Raw genomic sequence first — 20,808 nt, 5'->3', positions numbered from 1 at the left:
CAGCAAGATCACATCTTAACCACAAATTTCTTCAGAAGGTTTAAGCAAGCTGCTATCTCTCGGTAATTTGCAGTTTTTTTAAAAAAAGGATGATATACATTACAGTGTTTTTGAGATAATGATTGAGATCAAGTTATGAAATTTATTTTGATAAGACTGCAATCCTTTCCACATTACTCTCTTAAGATGAGGTGAGCAACAAGGTGCTCACCAAATGTTGGTGGACTACAACGTCCATCGTGAGTCCCATCAAGGCTGACTTGAGTCCCATTCAAGGAAAAGGTGGAGTATAAACATATCATCATCCCTGTCCATTGGCAAAGCATGCTGGCTGGGGTTTATGGAAATTTATCCAAAAACCTCTGGAGAACATTCTGTTGGCTACCCCTCTTCTTAAGCCTCAGGTCACATTTCTTTTGCTGATCCTAAATTTGCACTGTTCCGAAAACATCTCTGAGATGGAAGGATTCACACTGGACGTTTGAATATTGTCTATACCAACTTCATTTATTAAACAAAGGAAGTACTAGACATTCTTTCTTCCCCAGAGAGAACTTCACTGACCAAAGGTTGCAAAGCATAAAATAAAATAAAATATGGAGGGAGGATGCTGGCATTCATTGCCTGAGATTTCAATGACTAATTTATAGGGGGTGCACATGCCATGATGTTGAGAGATGACCTCAGCAATTACTGTCCTTCCTGCCATCTGCACACCCTACTAGAAAACGTTAGATACCTTGTCCATCAAGTAAAATAAACAGCTCCTCTCATGAAGAGACCTAAAGAATACCCTATAAATCATAGCTGTCAGAAATGCTGGTAACACGGCTGAAGACAGAAATCAATCCAAAACTCATTAGTTTGTCTGACAAGTCTTTAATCTCATATTGTTTAATGCCAACCTGGACAACTTTGGTGGAAGGGACCCATGCAAAACAGTGGCTGGGTTTCCCATTACAGAATGTATGGCAATGATTACAACTTAATCTTGTTTCTCAAACCTTCTCCCTTTTCATTCTTCCTTGTTCAGTAGGTCTTGGGAGAAGGTATTGACTCCTACCCAGTTTACCCTCCAGCTCATGGAATCGATTCATCATTGTTACTGCATTCAATAGTTTTGCAGGGCTCTGCTTCTGCCGTTTTTCAACACTCTCCTGCAGTTGTATTAAGCTAAGCAGGACAAACAGTGCAGATTAGATCATCTCTTGTATTGTTTGGCGTGGTGGCTAATAAAAAGAAAACGGGTTATTGGTTTTTTGTCAGATGGGGAGTGAAATGTTAGAAAGCCGCAGGCACAGGATCACACTACATATCCCCCAAGTGCACATTTCAGAAGAGCAGTTATTGTCAAGGGACCTTGATTCAACTGTATAAGAAAGAAAGAAAGAAAGAGAGAGAGAGAGAGAGAGAGAGAGAGAGAGAATGAATCTGAAACCATGGGACTATCGTAGAGTTCTCAGAATAAATTATAGAACATATTGCAAAAATCAACATTGTTTGAAAATATTATCCTTGGAAATTTAGCATTGAATGAGTTGCTTTGATTAAAAAATGACACAGTTACATGCTGGAGGCGGGTGGGCTCTGTCAGGAGCTTGTCCTACTCTTGAGTAGGACCCTGGCAGAGACACATGCCCGACTCGCATGTTCTCTCCCTTCTGGTCTTTCGTCCAGGCAGTGGCGTAGCGTGGGTTGTCAGCACCCGGGGCAAGGCAAGTAATTTGCACCCCCTAACCCATGGATTTGCGCCCCCTAACCTGTGGATTTGCGCCCCCTAACCCTAATCCCCAGATGTTGCGCCCGGTGCGGCTGGCCCCCCCTGCACCTCCCACGCTACGCCACTGCGTCCAGGAGCTTCAAAAACTTTCTTCAGCCCGAACATCACAGTGACTGATGCCAACAGACACCGGCACACTTAGGAATCCGCAGAGTTTGCACAACTTGCGTGACAGACCACAGCAACTCAGCATTTCGGCTAATCTACTTTATTTACATATAAACACACACTGAGCACTGCAACATGGCTCCCTCTCTCTCTAGCATCAGACAGCAAAGAGAAAAAGAACAAAGGACAATAGTCCCACTTCATGGAACACAGTAACACAAACATCCTGTCTCAGTCACTTCCCACTATGTGGAGTCAAAACATATACTGTCATGTGATAGACAAAAATCCCATGACTGCAGTCATGGAGCAGGAATTCTAACTGGCTTAACACTCAGCTAAACTGTCAGTAACTGACTCTGAATATCAGTTACTCGAATACACAAATGGACAGAGCACAGTAGCACTTACATCCAGCTAGCAAGTATCTGATTGGCCGCATGTGAGAACATGAAGCTGGATTAGAGGCACCATTGGTCAGATCCAGAAGGCTCTTCTTTTGTTCTCATGTTCTAATTCTCACCCTCCTTGAGAATTACTCCTTTCTTTTTGAACAAATAAGAAACATTTATTTTACAGAATGAAGTGGATAGAACAAAGGATAGCTTTGTATGGTTTTATGATTCTACTATTTCAACTTATGCCAATAAAGGTTGGTAGAAACTAGAAACAAAGGTTACATCAGGAGATAATGGTCATTCAGGAAACAGCAAACCTATTAATAATTATACTAAATCTAATGGATGTTTCAGGCTTCTAATCAAGCACAGCTTCTGTTAAAACTTCAGTTGCTTATGTTCAGTTATTACACTTCAGGTAGAAGTTACAGGTTCCTAGACTAGATGGTAAATGCTCTGTTTATTTCATGTTATTCCTTATTTATAAAATGGCAGACCATATATTTCCCCTGACCATCCATTCAAATGCATCCAGCTGTCTTTTGTGCTGGCATGCTGTTTTTGAGATTGTACTGTTCTTGGTTGACATCCTTGTGTACCTGTTCAGTGCTGTCAGTCACAGTGCAGCATGGGTTATGTGGTTTCCAGGTGCTACATACACTGTAACTCCATGTGCATGTGGAATAAAATGGCATCGGTGAAAGGACTGTTGCACCTGATTTTACTACAGACTGTAATTCAGGATTCTAGACAAATCACACTAGCCAATTATAAATGACATACAATACCATATCTAGGCCTCCTCTCTCTCTCTCTCTCTGTGTGTGTGTGTGTGTGTTTTGGAACTCAAAGTTGTTGGGGAATTCCCTCCATTCTTGACCTGGTGACAAATGCATTGGTTGATCTTGTTTGAATTAATGTAGTGCACTGTAGAACCTTTGAAAAATGTTTAGAAACTTCAACAGATCAAGAGTGTCCTAATTGAAGCTGGATATCAGGGACACATGGCAGTTACACTGGCTTTTAATCATAACTTTTAAACATAAAATCATAGAGCTGGAAACGACCCAAAGTGCCATCTAACCCAGCCCTCTGCAATACAGGAATCTTGACTAAAGCATCCATGACAGATGGACACACTGTTAAAACTCTGAAGCCTGTGAACACTTTCTGAAATCCTCTTGCATGCTACTAGGACCAGTCTCTTCACCTCTGAACTTTTTCAATGATGCACAACTTAGCAGAGTAGTGCAGCTTTTCCTAGGCAACGATCGAGACTGCTCAGTCAGGACAATGATCAGGAACAAAGCTGATGACTAGTAACCTGATTTTGTAGTTTATTATATATGGCAGTAAACTCACAAGCTATATACAAGTTACTGTATACAGACACGAACTTCAACACTCTCCAAGCACTCCAGATTACTCCTAACTAGCCAAACAATGCCATAGGTCATGAGAGACCTCAGCCATTGACCAAGCTGTTACTAGGTCCTCTTATCTCCAGGCAAATTTCTCCCGTGCTCTGTCTCCCTAGCCTGTAGACAAAACACTAATTGCTCACTTGCCAAGCTGCACGTAGACTATGAACCCCAACACACCCAACCTCTTCTTAAAAACCACCAAGCAAGGAGAGTCCACAACCTCCCGATGAAGACTGTTCCAGTGTCATAAAGTTCTTCCTGGGTTTTAGGGGTTTAGTTAGAATCTCCTTCTTGTAACTTGAAACCATTGGTTCAAGTCCTACCCTCCAGAGCAGGAGAAAACAAGCTTGTTCCATCTTCTATGTGCTTGTGATAACTTTTCAAGCCCTCAGTGGTTACCTGAACACCTCCCCCCCCCCCCAGTATGAATGGGTTTATTAATACAGAACCTTCCCATGTCCCATCAAAATTTGTGAATCCATTTAGCAAGGCTGAGGGGAGGGCCTTCTCACACCTGGGCATTACAGCTCCCCATCTAGAGAGAGGCTGGTCTGGGTTCCATTTCATTCCATCAGCTAAAGACTTCTCTATAGTATATAGCAAGTGTTGAGGAACCAAGCTTTCCAGCTTGAGGGCCACTTTGTTTCATGAGACACCTTGCAGGGGCCACTGCATAACTGATGTCCTTGCTTTGTGATGGTGGTCTCTCAATCCCGCATGTCAGTGTTGAAGGAGAAGGGGCAGCTTATGAATTCTTGACTTGAGGAATGGAATAGGAGAGCATTTATTGAGTAAGTCCATAGACCATAGCAGAAGACTTGAGGAATGTGCGTTGCTGTCGCTCTGCTTCATTGCTTGAGAATGATTCACGCTGTTATTGGGCAATAATTATATTGTGCTTTCTAGTGTGGATTCAGTAAAAATAAATGCTGCATGGATGAATTAGAACCTACAACTGCAGGCCAAGAAACACATTGATTCACAATTATCTCTTACTTCAATCTCTGTCCTTTGAAAAAAAATTGTATTTCTAGTTAAAAAAAGAAGAAGGTTCATTGTTTAAAAATGCTGTTCTATACTTTGAACAGGGTCGTAATAACTGTAGCAGCTATCATTGCCCAAGGGAGAAAATTAGCAGCGCAGACCTTCTACCTCTCTCTTGAAAGGAAAAATAATAATAACGTCAGTGCATCTGTTATAGATTCAATAGAAATGTTAGGGAACCATGATCCACTCTGGACTTCCTGGGTGCCAAATATATTTCTATAAAGGCATGGCCAGCAAAGCATTCTTTTGTAGAAATAGTGGGAATTTGGGAGTTGTAGAAACATGCCACGGCTGGGCTGCGAAGAAAATGAAAATGGATGGGAGAATACCCCAAAATCCGAGGGCACCTGGCCTCTGTACACATATCCTAAGTTTAGCTGAGCAATGGGAGAAGGAATAAAAACAGGCATTGCCTGTACAATTTGTATCTTTATAAATATCCCCTGGGTGGGGAACAGTTTTCAGCTCAAAGGCCACATTCCCTCAAATACAACATCTGCATGTCAGTGGAGGGTGGAGTCAAGGTGAAACGAGGGCAGGTAGCCAGCAGGTAGAAAACAGTAAATTATGCTGAGCAAGTTGGTGTTAACTTTTTATTAGCAAAAACAGGATCTGCACAGGAGTGTCATGCCTAATGGGTATAGCAACTCATCTCCAGCAGGTCCTGCTGAGACTGAAGGTCTCTTCCTCCCCAGGGTTTTCCCCAAGCCACCCTGAGACGGCACCTGCATGATGCTAATTTTTCCTCTGCCCTCTTCATGCCTCTCCTGGTCCTGGGAGACCAGCAGGGAGGGGAGCTTGTCACAGCAGGATGGGGAGACACACATGCCTCTTCCCCAGCCAGGCTCATCACTGGCTCCTGGTCTCTCTCTTCTTCTGCTTCCTCTTCTGCCTCTGTCTCTAGACTCTCTGCCACAGACTCTCCCTGCTCACTAAGCCTTGTTACCTCTTCAGTTTCTGACACCTCCTCCTCCCACTTTTCCCTCTGACCAGTCATCATCATCTCTTGGAGGATAAAGCTGCGAGTGCCTTACAACCTGTCTTGCATCCTCATAACTACTATGCTGCCCTCAAGTTTGTTTGGGGTAGTAATGGGATAAACATTTTTTAAAAAGTATATATTCCAAGAGATTCAGAGTAAAATGCTGGTGAATTTTTTTCTTCAAAAGAATGCAAACTGATATCAAAATATGGAGCACTGAACTGAAGGGTGAGAAAATGAAAGAGACAAAAATTGACAGGTTTGCTCATCCCAAGGCAGAGGACATTATCCCATTGCTAATATGGATGTAAAATTCAGTTGTTGGTCCAACTGGATTCTGGCCGCTGGAGGGACCATCTTATTCTTTTTCCTAGAGAGCAAAATGAATGCCTTGAGTCAGCTGTGTCCAGTTTGATCCAAGTCCCATTGAATAAACTTTTGGAAAACACACTGAAAATAACTTTTCCTTTTCCTTGCACATTTTAAATTGCCACCAGCCTCATGTGCATTCCCTTTCAGTTCCAAAAACATTGATTTCTTTCCCTCTTTTTTAAAGCCGAACATGACATCCACCTGTTTATTGTTAACTACAACAAAGCCACAGGTATGAATCATGAATGATCTCGGTTAGCTTGTCTGTAATAGAGGATTAGCCTGGCTGTAAAACCTTCTAGGCAGAAATTGTATAAATTATTCTTTTCCAAATACTCGGCTGTATATCTGGAAGCTGTTAGCTCATGAATCTTACAACATGAACATGAGATTGGGTTATGATTAGGCACAACTCAGAATTGCTATGGATTTTTGCAGCTTGCACAATAGCAAGCTTATGCTGCCCCAGCTGTTACAGGTCACAGAGACGGTTTCAGAGACAGCATTACCTAGTGGGCAGACTGTTATGTTTGGATTGGTATAGAACTGCTGGTGAGTTCTGCAAAACTGAATCTTTTGGTCTCCTGAAACGTGTAGTTTCAAGCTCACATCTCATGACTCTAATGCATTCATTCGGGGAGAGGACAGTGATACTTCCTTGGTGAGAGAAGTTGAGTCCAACCCTACTCCAGGGGCTAGGACCTGTACCAGTGGATTCAACTTCCAAGAAAGGAGATTCCAGCTAAACATCAGGAAGAACTTTGTGACTTTAAGAGCTGTCTGACAGTGGAATGGACTCCTTTGGAAGGTGGTAGACTCTCCTTCACTGAAGGTTTTCAAGCAGAGGTTAGCTAGCCATCTGTCATGATCTAGATGAGATTCCTGCAATACAGGGGGTTGGACTAGAATCAACCTTTCTCAACCTGTTGGTCCCCAGATGTTGTTGAACTACAACTCCCATCACCCCTAACTAGCAAGGCCAGAGCTCAGGGATGATGGGAGTTGTAGTCCAACAACATCTGGGGACCCACAGGTTGAGAACCGCTGGACTAGATGAATCTTGTGGTACCTTCCAACTCTATAATTCTATGAGCCTATGACACTTCCTCCAGCTCCTATCCTCGGTCTGCTGATTGGCCAGCCAACTCCCCTGTCATTGTGAGAATATCACTCTCAGAAGGCAGGATGGCCTTGGCGACCTCTTCCTCCTCCCCTTTTGGGATAACTGGCAATAGCAAGGCAGGGCCCCTATCCAAGTCATGCTTGGGCTGTCCCCTTCCTCCATCCCAGATTGCCAACTCTGCCCCATCATTCTTGGCATCAAGGGGCCCATGACATCATGCTGGGCAGTCCCAATACATTTTGGCACCTAAGGCAAACCACAAAACAGTGCCCCTCTCCACCCCAGGGAATATAAAAACACAAAATACATAACCAAAATAAATAAAAAAAGAACAAGCCAACACAACACATTTTAAAGGGACATTGGATGTAAATCAGCCAAAGGCCTGGTCAAAGAGAAATGTTTTCGCCTGGTGCCCAAAAGGTGTATAAAATAGATTGAAATGAAAATACCAAATTCTCCTATGAAGAGGAGAATACTGTGGAGTTGTTGATGAGATCTCTGGATTATATCTCATTATTATATCTCATTTCATTCCTTTGTCCAAACCAGCTTAGAAATGAAGAATTCCTTGTTGCATTGGCATGTTTTATTACTACATATTGTCTTGCTATTTTTGTTAATAACATAGTCTATTTCTTATATTGTTCATGACTCCCACTGCTTTTCTCTGGGTTTTGTATCTCCATGGTGAGAGCACTCTGTCCTCTGCATTGAAAGTGAGAGTGGTGAAAGTGTTTAAATTTAGGCTGGAAGTGCCAGTAAGAACGTCTGTGCTGTGTGTCTAACTCTTGTCATTTGCTATCTCTCTGATTGCAAGAGAGCGGCGTTTTTGGGTGGGTGAAATTTCCACATCTGCTAGGGCTTTAGGCACCAGGTGGCACTGTTAAGTAGCTCAAAGTAAAGGAAACAGCCAGCACCTTGTCTATATGCAGGACCATCTTTGCAGGCTATTGGTGACTCTTCATGAAACGTGTGAGGAAATCACACATTTATGCCTCTTATTTTCTCGGCGTTCCTTCCTCTGCCGTTGATGTGACAAATGTTAAGTCATTCTCTCTGCCAAGCAAAAATGAAAGGAGAAGGGTGTGTTGCTCTTGTTTTGGCCCTGTTTTTTCAACCATCCTGTTTCAAAGAATCATAAAGTTGGAAGGGACCCCAAGGGTCATCTAGTCCAACCCCCTGCAATGTAAGAATCTCAGCTAAAGAATCCATAACAGATGGCCATCCAACCTCTGCTTAGAAACTTCCAAGAAAGGAGAGCCCACAACCTTCCGAGGGAGACTCAAAATAACTGGACAATGCCTGTATTCTCTCTTTCCAAGGACGCTTTGCTAACACACCAAAGAAGAGCTGAGACCAAGGGCAGATTTATTGCCATGTGAGTGGTGCTCACTCACTGGGCACTGGCCTGAAGGGGCGCCATCTCAAAGCCTGATAAGCAAGGCACTGGACTTTGGGAAGGAAGCATGAGGCTCAGACAAGGTCCTAGAGTTCTCCCTTCTCCTTCCCAAACCTAGTTAGTGCTTTCCCAGCTGCAGGAAGGAGGTAGGAGGACAAAAGGACCCTGCCAGAGTCCTCCCTCCTCCTCCCCAAAGCCAAGGGCCTCATTTGGGCAAGGGATGAGGGGGCACCAAATGTTGGCCTCACACAGGGTGCCATAGTACCCATGTCCGCCACTGCAAAGATGATAACTGTTTGGTAAACAGGTTGCATTTATTAAGTGTAACAAATAGGAGGATCTGTCTCACCATTTCCCTGCATGGACAGAGAGTGGGCCATCGAACTCAGCCCGCATCCCCACGGGGCTGCACATTGCAACAGAAGATCAGCATTGATTGACGGGAACGAAACTGATCTCACCTTTGCACTTGTGGCAACTCATGACGCTGATTGAAAATGTTTTTGCACCATCCATCAAGTCAAAGTCTCAAAACTGTGAACGTGGAAAAGGCAGAACTGCAACATCACCAAAAACCTAGCATTGTCCCCATTCTGTCTGTGCGGTTGCCACAGAGCCGTTAAATGTGATCCCCTGATATTCTCTATTCGCATACAGCTTCCAAACATCTCCAAGGGCAGCCCTACACAGAGAGCAGCACATAAGTCAATCCTTGAAACTACAAAGGGATGTGAATCTGTTGAGTGGTTCTGGGCTATACACAAAGAGCTGCATCTGATGTAAATTATGTAAATTTGGGAACCTATGGTCCTCCTTACTTTGCTGGACACTTATTCCCATCAGCCCCAGTCATGGAGGCCAATGATCAAGGTGTTGGAACTTGCGTTCAGCCGAGCTGCTCCTCCGGTCGAGTCCTCCGACAGTGATTAACGACCTGAGCCTTTGATGAGCCTCCAGACACGTTCCCTCATTACGCAGAGTGTCCAAGCAGCAGAAGAGGACGAGAAATATGAGCTACATTGCTAAGAGTTTTATTTCTAACTACGCAGACAGAAAAGAAATATACATCCTCTCTCTGTGAAAGCAGAGAGGCAACTGGATACAAAGAAACAGGAAACCAGTAATAGCAACATCTGTCTCCCGTGAGACTTCCAACAGTCTGGAATCTCTGGAATGTAAACAGTCTTGTGACTCCAAGCACTGCACAGTGGCACAAACAGAAACCTAACACAGGGATGATGGAAGCTATAGTCACATCAAGACATGGTATCCTGCATCCTGTTCTCACAGTGGCCAGCCAGATGCCTATGGGAATCATACAAGCAGGATTCAAACACAAAACCCTCTCCCCTCTTGTAGTTTCCAGCAACTGGTATTCAGAAGCATTGCATAGCCATCCTGGCTAGTAGCCATGTGTAGGCATCTCCTTCATGAATTTGTCTAATCCTCTTTTAAAGCCATCTAGGTTGGTGGTCATCACTGCTTCCTGGGGCAATGAGTTCCATAGTTGGAACTCACTGTTGAGCTGTTTGAAGAAGTTCTTCATTTTGCGTGACCAGCCAGGATAGCCCCAGCCCCCAGGGATCACAAGAAAGGAATAAAGCAGTGAGCTAAGCGGAAGCCCTCTGGCTCGTGCCACTGTTTAAATTGTTCCTGGCCATGCCCCCCAGCTGCTGGGTTGGTCAGCTGGCGCTGATGTGGCCAGGATCCCCCAGGCAACAGGGGACGTTATCCCCTGCCCCTGGAGGTGAGGTGGTGGCCACATGGTCCACCACAACCCCTCCCCACAGGTAAGTGGAGTGGATTAAAGACTCTGACAATGTTATGAAATTAAAATTAGGCCACAACTTTATTTAAATTTCTGAATGTAAGAAGACCTTGGCATAAGCCTTGGGCGTGTATCCCCCCCAGCCCCCCAGCCAGGGTAAATGGGATATGGGGGTGCTCTGTGAGACGTATGTGTACGCAGGCAGCCCAGCCCATATACCCACACGCAGGGTAGTTCACTGACGACCTTTCAGTGTATGGTCAGTGACACCCATATATATAACCCCTTTAAGAGGGGGACCCTGGAATCACCACTGCAGGGGGGTGTGGTGGGACATTTGCACACTGCACATGGGCATCTTCAATGGGCTCTCCACTAGCCCCATTTTCCACCAGTCCCATTTTCCACTAGTCCCATTTTTCCACCAACCCCACTTTCAACAGGCATCTGCACCAGAAAGAGCCTGTCTGTTCTCTCAACACTGTAGAACCACTTCATGCCCCCCCCCATTATAGGGAAGAAAAGACTAAGGGATTCCCGCCAAAGTTGTGACAAATTGCAACAGGGAAGACAAAACCTGCCAATGCAGGAAAATTCCTTCCCGGTCCTTCAACAGCAACTAGTCAAAGACCGCAGCAGCGCCCGCTAAACAGGAAGAAAAAGTTAACGTGCAACCAAGAAAACATTAAACAAAGGGAGGGTAGGGAGGGTGAATCTCCTGAGGCGACTGCCTGGCTACTGTCTGCTCCACCCTCTATGTATACTGGGGTTGGCCCCACCTCCCAGCAAGAAACTTGATTACTGAGGCTGGGCATGAACCTCCAAATAATAACACTGAGAGGCAGACCAGCCCCCTATTTCTAGTAAGTTCCCTGGGAAATGTAGCCCCATGTGCAATCCCGCAAAGGGCACCCACCTGTAAAGTGTGAGTGCAGTTATCTGTCCAACATCACCTGGAGGGGGTTTATTAGGTTAGGAAAAGCTGTGTGCTAGTCCCGGGGGTAACCTGAGCAATGCGGTCCAGGTCCGGTCCTGAATCCAAGGGTTCTGCGAGGAGTCAGTCCGACAGGGCCAAGGCAGGAAACCAGGCAGGGTCAAGCACATGGTCTCAGGCAAGTTCTAGCAAACAGCAACCTTGCTCCCGCAACCTGGGACGGGGTCTGACAGCCTTTTAGCTCTGTTGGGGTAACGGCCGGTCCTGCCTGATCCCCCGGTGACTCACCTCCCTGTCTCACCTGAAGGTGAGCACTCCTCCTGCGAGTACTCAGGTCTCTCCTTCTCTCAGACATTAGTCTCAGCAGCTCGGGAGATGTTGGTGGGTTACTAGACCCAGAGGCCGCCTCAGCCTCTCCTGATCCAACTGGTAGTGGAGCAGCTATAAGTGATGGCCCAGCTGAGGGCAACGAGGTAATCCCCGCATCTGGAGCCAGGGCAGGCTCAGGCCCCTGACTCGGCCCAGCTGGTGCTTGCTGCAGAGGAACCTGTGCAGACTAGGACTCTTCAGGATCAGGCCCCAGACTTGGTTCAGATGATGCCTGAGGCAAAGGATCTGGTGCGGACTGAGACGCCTCTGATTCCGAGTCCGAGCCCGAGTCCCAGGCCATCACAAGCTGGTATACATGATAAATAACAAGTATATTATGCTACCCCAAAGCTTCTCACTTAGCACCAATATCACATTGTCAGGATTCAGCTTCTGCTTCTTGCAAACCATCATTCAGAACAGGTACAGTTGCTTTTGATTGCATAGTTAAAGAAATATAGAACCGGGTGCCGTCGAGCCCAGAGCTCCAACCAACTTGTTGCAGCCCCTTTAATCTAATGCTAAATGGCACAGATTGTTTAATGGCAAGCATCATTTAGCTGTGGGCAAGCTGTCTTTCAGATAACGTGTTCTTCTTCAAGACTGATATTTTTATTGAGGAACTTCAGATAAGCTTCACGGGAGACCCAGTATCCAGAGCACACCCCCTCTGAGATGTGTGGAAAGGTATGGGGCTGATGGTGTCCACTGATGGATCAATGTGGATTAATCAACTGAAGCGTTAATTGCAGGTCACGATTGGGTTCTTGATTAATGGGCCCTACTGGAAAAAGTGGCATTTCTACAATTCCAGCACCAGGTTTCACAGAAAGATGGCTGTTCTTCCTTTATAGGGCAGGGGTGGGGAGCCACAGGCCTGGTGGGCAAATGTGTCCCTTGAAAGTCTCTCCATTTGGCCCTCAGGACTCTCCCCAAGCCAGCCCCCCCCCCCACACTCAACCACCGCTCCTTCTGGGTTTCCAGGAAAGTGCAAAGCAAGGAGGTGAGAGGTATTGCTCAGGAGGGCAGGTATCCTGGGTAGGTCCCAAAAGACAGACAGAGAAGTTTGGGAGGTAAAGCTTCTGGGAAATGTTGAAATATACATTTATCAAGAAACGAGAAGCATTTTTACTTGGCATTGTAGGAGATGATATAAATAGGAAGGATTGTAAGCTGTTTCTATATGCAATGACAGCAGCAAGAATATTACTAGCACAAAATTGGAAGCAAGAAGAATTACCGACGAAAGAAGAAGGGAGGATGAAACTGATGGACTATGCAGAATTAGATAAACTAACAGGGAGGATTCGAAACCTGCGGGACCAGAGATTCTCAGAAGACTGGAGTAAATTTACAGACTATCTGAAAAGTAATTGTGATGGACAAATCATGCTAGTAGGTCTGCAAGAAGTTTTGTAAGGTGAATTATTAGAAATATTGCACAAAAGGATAAGGAGGAGAATTATTAGTTAAAGATGTTTAAAGGTAATATGAAATTAAGAAATGCATAATAAGTGATAAATATGGAAAATCATCAGAGGTGTTGACAGAAGTCCAAAAAAATTGTATAAGATGAGAAGTTCAGTTGTATGAATGTTAGTTAATATGTTGAAAATTAATAAAAATGTATATTAAAAAAGAGAGAAGTTTGGGAGGTGGCATTTACCACCTTTAAGGTTTAAGGTTCCCATTAATGCCAATAAAATCTTAAGTTATTGTGAACTGCTCCGAGATCTATGTGTATAGCATGGTTTTTTATATCATCATCATCATCATCTGCCAAGGCCTGTCTTTTGAACTGTGAGTGGCCTGTTACTATCCAAAGCCATCGTTTTAAGTACTATGCAGCATTAAGAATTGCATGTTTCTCTTCTCCCTATCCATACCATCTTCCTTTTGTGTTGTGGACTTTTTAGATTAGGGGCTTTGTTATTTTTATTTACTTGTAAGCAAGTTTGGGAGGTTTCCCCACCATACAGCAGGATATGAATGCTTTGGATGAACAAAAAGCAAAGAAAACCAGGGATTAAAATGCCAGAATGCAAAAAGAACACTGTTAAAAGCCAGAAGTGGGTTTGTTTTTTAAACTACCTATCTGAAAACCTGCCAGGGATAGGGATAATCCTTTGGGGTGGAATCAGACAGATGAGGTACTACCACAGAGAAGGCTGTCTCAAGTTCCTGTTAACGGAACCTCTTAATGTGGAGGGACAATGAAAAGACAGAAACCATTCAGCACCAACAAAGAGAAATCTGTCAGAGGAACAAATAATCACACAACTGTTGGGTCATCCATTACAAACTACAGCAATTTCCTAAAATTGGGCCTCCCAGGGCCTGGCCACCCACCAGCTGAACTTCAGGTGGTGGTGAGTCATGGAGCAGAATCTCCTCTGGTGACTTTGTTGTTTGGGTTCAGCCCAGACACTGAGGTCCAGCTCCGAGGGCCTTCTGCGAAAATCAAAGTTACAGGGAACCAGGCAAAAGATCTTCTCAGCAGTGGCACCTTCCCCATTAGATGTCAAGGAAATAAAGATCTATACAACTTTTGGAAGACATCTGAAGGAAGCCCTGTAGCTTTTAATGTGTGATGCCATATTATGTTTTTATATGCATTGGAAACTGCCCAGAGTGGCTGGGACAACCCAGCCATATAGGCAGGGGTATAAATATGATGATGATGATGATGATGATGATGATGATGATGATGATGATGATTAGGTAGACACATGCGGGAACTCACAATCCTTTACATTTGGGGAACAAGCTTTTTAGGCAACCTTTTGGGAGTCAAATGTCGGTGACAGATGGGGGCAAAGCAACATATGAAAATCCCACCTTTGTACAATAGGATAGTTTATAGAGCCTCCCTATCTTCCATGCAGCAAGGCAAGATGCGTAATCAGAGTTGAAGGATGAATTTCAGCCAGGCACTTACAGTAAAGAATGGTGCTAAGCAAGGCTGTTAAAGTGTGGTCTGGGGACAGGGTTAGCCAGATAGAGAGGCTTCATTTCACACACACACACACACACACACACACACACACACACACACACACCTCACCCTGTTTATTGTCCACCAAACCCTATATGGGGTTTTAAGGAAAATAAACTGGATAACGAAAGTGTAAAGGCATACAAAACAAAGGCTGATGTGAATGATAATCTCACATCTGGAAAAGACATAAAATGGAAGCTTGTTGAGGCAATATGAATCCCCGGCAGAAATCTTGCATTTCAAAAGCTGCGGAGAACTCATGGCAGGGAAGGGATACATTAAAACCCCAAACGTTAAAAGAGTTACAGTCTTTCTTTTATTTATACTAGAGCTTTTAATCCTCAAATAATTAGTCATTACTAGTATTTAACGACTGGTTTGCTAATTGGGTATCCCTCGATGGAACTGAGAGCTGTTAAAACTATAACAAACTGGTCATTAACTACCGTAATGATCAAAATCTCTGGGATTATTACTATTATAAACCATAATTAACAGTTTATAACAGCTATATTTTATTTTGTGGGTTTCCTCCCTTCTCATTCTCGGGAAAATGCCTGGAGGTGACATGTTCCATTCTGACAAGATCTTTATTTGAAATTTTAGTGAGTGGGGAAGATATGGCTGTTTGCTCATGTTTTGATGTATTTTGAGGCAGACATTAACATTTGTTGAGGGAGTGAAGTCAATAAGGCTCCCAGAGTTGCCTACAGATCAATAAGTGTCAAGATAATGTGAAAGACACAGCACAAAATAAAAAAGGATGGGGAGGGAGGAGGAAACAAGCAAGCTCATAGACTCATTCTTAAAGTTGCAGAGTTTAGAACAAGCATTTGGGATGGAAAGAGCTGAGGAAGAGGAGGAAGTAAAGACAGCTGGTCTCAGCAGAGCTTTTTACAGGGACTCTACTTCCTACCTCTCCCTTTCTGCAGCCTGCTGGAAAGGTTTGCCCTAACTAAAATAGCATCCTCCTCAAAATGGCAGGTAGTAAAAGTGTGTGCAGAGCCACATTTACCATGAGTACCAGAGGAAGAAGCTAAAACATCTTGAGATCTTGTCTGCAGTGAGAGCTTGCTTTAATGGAAAATGTGGTGCAGGGAACAGAAAATCTTCCCTTACTTTCTATCTCCTCCACACTACATAGAGTTCCACTCTTCCTTCACCCCCAAGACTTGGATTGGTTTGTACTATATAGAGGGTACATTTAATATAGAGGACCAACTTTATGCAATGGTGGTGGAACGATGATGGTATGGTGATGACAACGTCCTGCTTGTGGCTGGCTGCTGTTGGGAAGAGAGTGTTGGACTGGAAGGCCTTATGGTCAGATCCACTGGAGTACCATGTTATCACTAAGCATAACAGGGTAGGTTTCATAATTCCGCCCTGCCCAGACCCTGAAGCTGAGGTCTCCTCAGAGGAAGAGAAGAGGACTCTCTAGGAAGACCCTCCACATTCCCAGTGACCTCAAAGAGTCCATCAGGACGGAACACCTCTGCCCTAGGACTGAAGGTTCCCACACCAGATGCCTTGGTTGCTGGTCGGTTCTCATTCCTGCCCCCCAGGAGAAGAAGAGATGGCAGGCTGGGCAGAAACTTCAAAGCCACCACTGAAAGGCCCAGCTAGCTGCAGCTGAGGCGCCTTGAGAGGAGGGAAATGCATATAGATCAGGGTCTGAATGAGAGCCAGGAAGTGGTGGAGTCTCTAGGACATGGATCCTCATCCAATGGTGAACAGATTAGACTCACCACCAAACCTGCTGTTGTTGTTGTTTAGTCGTTTAGTTGTGTCCAACTCTTCATGACCCCATGGACCAGAGCACGCCAGGCACTCCTGTCTTCCACTGCCTCCTGCAGTTTGGTCAAACTCATGCTGGTAGCTTCAAGAACACTCTCCAACCATCTCGTCCTCTGTCGTCCCCTTCTCCTTGTGCCCTCAATCTTTCCCAAAATCAGGTTCTTTTCCAGTGAGTCTTCTCTTCTCGTGAGGTGGCCAAAGTATTGGAGCCTCATCTTCAGGATCTGTCCTTCCAGTGGGCACTCAGGGCTGATTTCCTTCAGAATGGAGAGGTTTGATCTTCTTGCAGTCCATGGGACTCTCAAGAGTCTCCTCCAGCACCATAATTCAAAAGCATCAATTCTACTGCGATCAGCCTTCTGATAGTACAAGTTTAATTCTCTGTGATGTTACTTCTATTCCTTCACTCCTTAGACACCATCTTTTCCATGAAGGTGGAGGTATAACCCCTCCGTTTTCATGCTACTAACTTCCCCTATTTGCATGTAACTCAAATAATTGTCTAGTATTCTTTCCCTGTTTGCAGCAACCTCTGTTTATACCTGCTTTCTGGATTGTCCTCAGGGCAGAGAATTGTCTTCTTAAACTTTATAAATTACCTAACACACTGTTGATGATGAAATGACATCTCCCCCCCCCAAAAAAAAAGATTCAGAGGAGGCTGTATAGTGAGATAGATATGTATTTATTTATTTCCTTGCATGTATCCCTTCCTATAAAACATCTCAAAGCAAATTAACAATGAAGACACCAACAATTAAAACAGTTTTATATATCTATACACAAAATTCCAAATGCAACAGTGATAAGGACTGGGGGGGGGGTGAGACTTAAATGGTGTGCTGAAAAAAGGAAGGCCTTCAATAGGTCTCCAAAAGAGAATGCCATAATCTGCAAGAAATTTCATATCAGCCCCCTGAGTTTTTCAGTTATTACCACTTGCAAAATATTCACTGCTTTTATTTGTTTTAAAGGTATGATTGAGCATGACTTTGGGGTTGCACTGTGATGCTCAAAGACAGTGAATTTGGTTGGAGATAATGTACGATTAAAGATGCGTAGGATTGATAGTCAGTATGGAGAGGCATCTCAGGCCACAATCCTAACCATGTCTGCTCAGATGTAAGTGCCATTGAATTTGATGGTAACTGAGGGTAGCCTAACATTTTGCAATAATAATACCTCACTCTAAATAGAAGATACCTGGCGCAGGTGGGGGTTAGCGGTGGAAATAATGGCTCCCTCAAATATCAGGCTAGCTTTATAGTTTCATTCAAAACTCAAATCTTGCTTAGCATTTCAGTCTTTGCTGCCCCATGGAGAAGTAATAATAGGCATTAAATTCACCCTGGAGGAAAAGCAAATTAAAACTCAATTGCAAATTAGAATTTCAGGGTTCTTTTTGAGCTCTTTCACACACACCTTCCCGTAGCTCCCCAGTAACCTGGAAGGATTGGAACCCATACCCAATGCCGCCCTCTGCGATATTCACAGACAATCTTCTTTCAGGCTTAGAGAGATGGAAGTCAAAGGTGTATTTGCAAAATGGCTGAGCAGGTTTTGCGGGGAGACAGTGGCACAGCTGTCCTCCTGCAGGCCACTAAACCCCGTATTTAGCAGGAGCCGGTTCCTATGTCTTTGAGGGCCCCCTCACAGCTGGGTAATGGTTTACAAGCCTCTTTTCCCCCAGCAGGGCCTCTCATTTTGAAAGATAGTTGTTAAAAATCTTATTAAGCCATTAAAAGTCTAGAAGGTGATTGCGCAGCTGTAATTATGAATGTTCTCTATGCAAAGAGGTCTGTTGGGTATACCGCCACTCTTGTGATGGGAGAGGGATTCGTTTTCAGAGCTCCTCTTCCTGCTGAAAGGGGGCAGATCCTGGACCAGGGTTAAGCACCTCAGCAACACGCTCAGTTTCCTTAGGGCTGCACGGATTTACACCACTGGAGACTCCAACCGCAAGGCTTTTAAGATTCAATTTCAATCTCTTTTGGTGCAGAAATCAGTGTTTTAAAGCCCTTCATTATGAATTCTATTTATGAAGTAGCCAAACTTTTATTAATATCCAAGGGATGGGTTACAGGCTGTAATTTATTTTTTATATCCTAGTGATATAAAAGAAGGTCTTTCTCCCTCCCACTCTCTCTCCTTCAAACCCTCCCCCCCCAACTTTTCACTTTAAAATTGGCCAAGGGAAACTAGGTGAATTATATTTGAGATGCATCCATGTCTTTTATCCTCCCACAATTCCACTTGGAACAAGAAAAGTGATACTGAGGGACACCCCATCCATCCACCCACACACACAAAAAGAATGCTGTTTTGTATTATATTTGAAGTGCATTGCACTTTCTATCCTCCCACAATTCCACTTGCAACAAGAAAACACCTATTGCACATTATAGATATTACAGTGGTACCTTGGGTTACATACGCTTCAGGTTACATACGCTTCAGGTTACAGACTCCGCTAACCCAGAAATAGTACCTCGGGTTAAGAACTTTGCTTCAGGATGAGAACAGAAATCGCATGGCGGCGGCCCCATTAGCTAAAGTGGTGCTTCAGGTTAAGAACAGTTTCAGGTTAAGAACGGACCTCCGGAACAAATTAAGTACTTAACCCAAGGTACCATGCCCAATGGGTAGATCATGATCTACTGGTAGATCACTGGACGTCAGTGCTAGATCACTGGCAGATCACTGCCACTACCCCAAAGAAGCTCAACAACTTTGACCTGAACCCCAAAAAGGGGGTAGATCATTTCCAGGTTTTAACTCTGTGAGTAGATCTCAGTCTCTTGGGAGTTGGCCACCCCTGATATAGTGCATTTACATGAGATGCATATTACTAGCCCTATAATTCTGAACCCCACATTAATCCCAGAGCCCAGATTCACTTCTGCCAATCTCTGAAACAACCTGGGCTTGATGCTCCTCAGTCAGCTGGTGGTGGGTGCTTTCAGGGTTCTCTTCACTGGGCTTTGGAGATGTCCCAAAAACCCCTTTTGGCACAGCTGGAGCTTTACCTGCCCCACTTCTGAACATCACCTCTGATATCAGATGTGGGAGAAATTTGATTTGGTTCACATTCTGATGAGAAGCTGCCCAATTTGCATTTCTTGAACCAATGCACAAAGGACAGTTGTCTTAAATTTGCTCATCTCTGAACTTTTTCTCCAATCAAGCAATGTGTCCAAAAATGCATATTGTTATGGGTTAGAGCACACACACACACACACACACATAAACAAACAAACACACAAAATAAATGGTGAGATTTTGATTATTTGGCTGTGAAGGGAGAAATACAAGCTGCAGAGGAATTCCTCAGCTAGCCTATGCAAAACAACCTGGCCAAACTAGGGCCATTAAGAAACAATACGGGACCATCGAGGGCCATTGACAATGCAAGAGAACTGTCCCTCCCACCAACCTGAGGTGTAAACACATACTGGGGAGTTGGGAGTTGCCAGGATAACTGGGTGTGAGGTGACAGGAGAAAGACTGTTTTTAGCAAGATGTGCTGGGAAGAAGGGAGAAAAGCGAGAGATCCCTCTTGAAGAGGCTAGCTGTGAGAGATGCCTTTGACTCCAGTGCCTGCCCTGCTGTGGGGAACAAGCCCTTCTTGAGATGACCAAGCTGTAAGATCTGAGCTCCCTCCAACCCAGGTGTAAGTATGTGAGTAAATCATATTTCTTAAAGCTATGACAGTGTCCTCTGCCTCTCAGTTCTCCAAAGGAACACAGACCCTGGGTGCCTGGAACCCCCTGGAATCTTGCTACTGCTTGGCAGATGTGTGGCACCCAATTTTTGTAGCAATATAATAGGCAGAAGTGTGCATGGAAATGTGTATATTAGTGTTAATAATGAAACACCGAAGTGCAGTATATCTTGGAAATTGCCTTGCAAAAATGAGTTTATTAGTCAAAAGTGCATACCAAATACAGTCCTACCTTGGTTTTCAAAGAGAAAGCATTCCTGAAGTCCGTTTGACTTCTGAAATGTCCGATAACCAAGACGCGACTTCCGACTGGCTGCAGGAGCGTCCTTGCAGCCAATCAGAATCCATGGAAACTACAGTGGATGTTCGGCTTCCGAGGCAAAGTTCACACACCAGAACACCTACTTCCAGGTTTGCAACGTTTGAGTTCCAAGATGCTCATGAACTAAGCTGTTCAAAAACCAAGGTACGACTGTAGTGTATGTATTGGAAGAAATTCATATTAAAGCACTGACAAATTTTCACCGGGATTTATTTTTTTAAAAAATGCAGATTACTGTGAAATGTGGAGAACAGAACAGGGAA

General features: G+C 44.2%; 3 long non-coding RNA genes across 3 annotated transcripts in view; 1 reads left to right on the top strand and 2 right to left on the bottom strand.

Annotated features, from left to right (window-relative positions):
- Nucleotides 1-20,808, bottom strand: part of LOC309352913 — a 911,067-nt gene that overhangs the window by 290,329 nt on the left and 599,930 nt on the right. The gene's annotated exons all lie outside the window — the stretch shown is intronic.
- LOC309352895 overlaps nt 1-20,808 on the top strand; it is a 553,927-nt gene that overhangs the window by 239,633 nt on the left and 293,486 nt on the right. The window lies entirely within an intron of this gene.
- On the bottom strand, nt 914-9,733 carry LOC309352891. The gene is made up of 3 exons (XR_014161451.1): nt 9,455-9,733; nt 8,155-8,293; nt 914-1,173 (listed from the first exon to the last, which is right to left on the bottom strand). It is a non-coding gene; the product is annotated as an uncharacterized lncRNA (long non-coding RNA).

The sequence above is a fragment of the Podarcis erhardii genome (genome assembly GCF_964252035.2).
Source record: "Podarcis erhardii genome assembly, chromosome: 11".
NCBI lineage: Eukaryota > Metazoa > Chordata > Lepidosauria > Squamata > Lacertidae > Podarcis > Podarcis erhardii.
Note: the sequence above shows the minus strand (reverse complement) of the source record. Positions and strands in the feature narration are given on the sequence as shown.